The following is a 3,753-nucleotide window of genomic DNA, read 5'->3' on the forward strand; positions in this document are numbered from 1 at the left end:
GTCAAAAACAAACAAACAAAAATTCTCAGTTCTTAAATTTCAGTAAATTACATGTTAAAAGGAAACTAATTACTTGCCACTCTTAACACTTCCATATTATTTACCTTAGGCTCCTTTGAATAGTAGGCTTTCTCAGAACATTTAATATTTGATTTAATTCCATAGGAATCTGGAATATGGAATAATAACAAAGTAACGCACATCTGGTAGGAAGGAAAACTATAGAGACCATCTGCTCCTGGAACTTGTGATCAACAGCAATGAAACTTCTTTGAGAATATTCCATGTGCTTGCTTCAGCAGCACATATACTAAAATTGGAACGACACAGAGAAGATTAGCATGGTCCCTACATAAAGATGACATGCAAATTTGTGAAACATTCCAAAATTTTTATTGAAAAAAAAGAGAGATTATTCTTTTATGATAATGATTAAGGCAATCTAGTCAACATTTCAACTTTGACCCAACCATTTAATTCCTGGGAATTTAGCCTACAGATATTGCATATATATGAAGTGCCATATATGTAGTTTAAGAATATTTGCTGCATCATTACATATAATAGCAAAAGTTGGGGAAAAAATCTAAATGCCTATCAATTAGTGTCTAGTAAAATAAATTACCTTAGAGCTATAGAGTGGGATATTATCCAGTCACTTTAAAAAAGACAAAGCTCTATGTGTACTAAAATGGGATTATCTTCTTAACAAACATTAATTATTTTAAAAAGCAAATGGCAGGACAATGTTTAAAGTACAGTTCTTTTACATTATAAAAAACGTGTATGCTTGTGTAAGTCTAGTCCATCTATGGGAGGATTTTTGTACTAGTAGTGTTTGTTTGCAAGGTTAAATTTTATAACATGCATTTGTATTACCTATTCAAAAAGTTAAATATAGTTTTATAAAAAAGAATTTGGAGGGGTTAAAGGTCTGTGCTTTAAGGAGAGAGGTGGTGGGAGAAAGAAACAAAGGAAACATCTTTTTGAAAATTAACTGTTGAAATAGTCTTTCATAAACAAAGATTCAGGAAAGACTATCTTCAACCAGTGCAGTCACCAATAAAGTGTGCCAAGCACAGGAGTGATTAAGAAGCACAACTTGGTGATAAATTACACATTAATTTGAAGGTACAGGGAAAAAAGATGTGTGTCCAGTTGAACAGATTCTCTCCATTCTTCATATTGCATCACATATTCTGGGGAGAACCGTCCACAAGGAAACCCCTCTACTGGAACAAACACTACTCTGGGAACACATGCAGGAAATGGGGGAGATTAATCAGAAAGGCAAAGGGAACATAATGGATGCTGGAAGCAGCTAGAGGAAGGCAGGAGGATGCCAAAGTGTTCAAAGGAGAACCAGAAAAACAAGACTGTTTAGATGACATCAGTGGGAAAAAAATAACTTGGGACACACCAACAAAAGACGCTCAAAGATGACTTGACAGCTTGTCCGTGTATGAATAGAGTAGCATATTATCCACATTTATTTACTGAAAGATCTGCTCTTATGGCACACAGCGGACAGTGTGTTCAAGGACAAATGCTTCCTTCCATACTAACTTTGAATTTTAATCACTCAGTTGAAAAATATTTACTGAGCACCTGCTTTGCAAGATACTGGTTGACATAAGGATGCATAAGATAATGATCTGCCATCTGGGAGCTTGTGTTCTACTTTCAAATGGAAAACCCTCAGGTGAAAACCCAAATGCAAAAAAAGTTTTAAATATTAAACCCTTCGGTCTAGAACACTACTTTTAGGACGTAGGCCTACAAAGATTTCTAATGAACCGTACTTTCCATTTCTTTGGACCATTTATATTTCTCTGAGCCACAACCAGTTTATTTATTTTTATTAGCAATCTAAATTTTTATAAAGATTCAATGTACTTTTTTATATTCTTCAAAATACCTGGTCTCTATACGTAAGATGTCTTAAAGTTTACAGTCAGTAATGTCTTGGAGGATCTCGGATTATGAAAATGTTAGGTTGAGAAAAAGTTTTTATTTCAAGGAAATATATCCCAAACCTGGTATCTGTTCAGTCAAAATAACTTTCCTTAAACCTAATCAAAAATTTTCCTTCTGCTACCCTGACTCATTTGTTTTGGCCTCCACACAGTTTAGGTCATCTTTTCATCAAAAATGTTCCCAATGCAAACTGTAATCAAACTCGATCTAAACAAAACAAAGAGCATCAATTCCCCGAACATCTACCTGCCATATGTCTCCAATTTTTTTGTTAGATGTGTAACTTGAGTAGGGTTGCCAGAAAAATACAGGACACCTAGTTACATTTGAATTTCACAGAAACAACAAATTTTTTTTAGTGTAAGTTTGTCCTAAATACTGCATGGAATAAATATTTCATGGGATACATATACTAAAAACGTGTTTATTGCTTCTCTGAAATTCAAATTTAACTGGGTGTCCTGTATTTTTATTTTCTAAACGTGGCAACTTTAAACTTGAGTAATTACTTTAGAACAATTGATTATTAAATGGGATGAAAACCATTTTATTTTCAAGTAAAAAAGAATGAGTTTACTTAATGGTTAGAACACTTAGGATTTTACATTACAAACTGCTTTTTTAGCAACTCACCAGGTCAGAGATAATGACTACCATTTCTGGAAGGTATGAAGCCTTTTCATTTATTTGGCTATCTAGAATCAAGAGTCAGAGTACCCTCTTAATGGAAAATAAGTGTAAGTCAGACTATTAAGAGACTTTCAAAATAATTCACTGCTTATGTTCCTTTATTAGTATGCAGCATGGTGGATGCTTTCCTATTCATCTAATGCATTGATATCAGGGAGTATTTTTCCATGTGTGACAGACAGGGTAGTTAACTTAGAAGGAAATCCTTACCAGATCCTTAGTGACTCACTTTGATTCCTTCCTGAGAGGTGGTTCCAATATACTTGTAAGTGTATCTTTCACACTACCAAGACATCTTTCTAGAGGTACATAAGATGAACAGTGAAAAAAAAAAAGTTTAAAAATGGAAACTTGATATTCAGATGAAATACGAAATGTACTCTAAAAAATACACAGAGAAAGTACAATATGGAAATAATGAATGAAAGCCATTAAAAGATATGTATTAGAGGAAGATGAGGCTGAGGGAAGAAAGATACAAAAAATCAGAAAATGACTATGAAATATTTAAAGAGATTTGAGGGTGATCAGACTCTAGGAGCAAGCATTTCTCATAATAAGATAAAAAGTAACAAATGTGTTGAGTACTCAGCACAGAGGGAAGGAGTAGATTTAAAAGACAGTAGAAGATATAGATTTGCCACTGCTCACTCATTCATCCATTCATTCATTCATTCAATAGACATTTTTTGAACATCTATCGGGTGCCACACACTTTTTCAGGTCCTCAGAATGCAGCTGTAAATAAAATCTGCTCAGTTTCTGTTCTACAGAACGTGAAGTCTGTTTGAAAAACTTAAGAATAAACACACGAAAAAGCAATCATGGGTTTTCCAGTCAAATATATAAGGAGTATGGAAGTCATCACTCCATCTTAACAGTACAAAGATGAACAAACTGAAAAATCAACAACTCTTCTTAGATCCATTAAATAAATGAGGTCACAGGATAAACCACTGCCTGAAAAATTGGAGAGAAAGGCAAATACAGAGAATCACAATTTATGACAGCAGAAACCAACTAGCAGAAACCTCCACAGAAAGTAGCACCTGGGTAGCAAAACCTGAACTGTAATTGATGAATTGC

General features: G+C 33.9%; 1 non-coding gene across 1 annotated transcript; it reads left to right on the plus strand.

Moving 5' to 3' along the window:
* The first annotated feature begins 286 nt into the window (after nt 1-286).
* Nucleotides 287-393, plus strand: LOC134371296 (U6 spliceosomal RNA). Its single transcript, XR_010022737.1, has one exon. It is a non-coding gene; the product is annotated as a U6 spliceosomal RNA (small nuclear RNA).
* The last annotated feature ends 3,360 nt before the right edge of the window (nt 394-3,753 follow it).

Source organism: Cynocephalus volans, chromosome 2, assembly GCF_027409185.1.
Source record: "Cynocephalus volans isolate mCynVol1 chromosome 2, mCynVol1.pri, whole genome shotgun sequence".
Taxonomy (NCBI): Eukaryota; Metazoa; Chordata; class Mammalia; order Dermoptera; family Cynocephalidae; genus Cynocephalus; species Cynocephalus volans.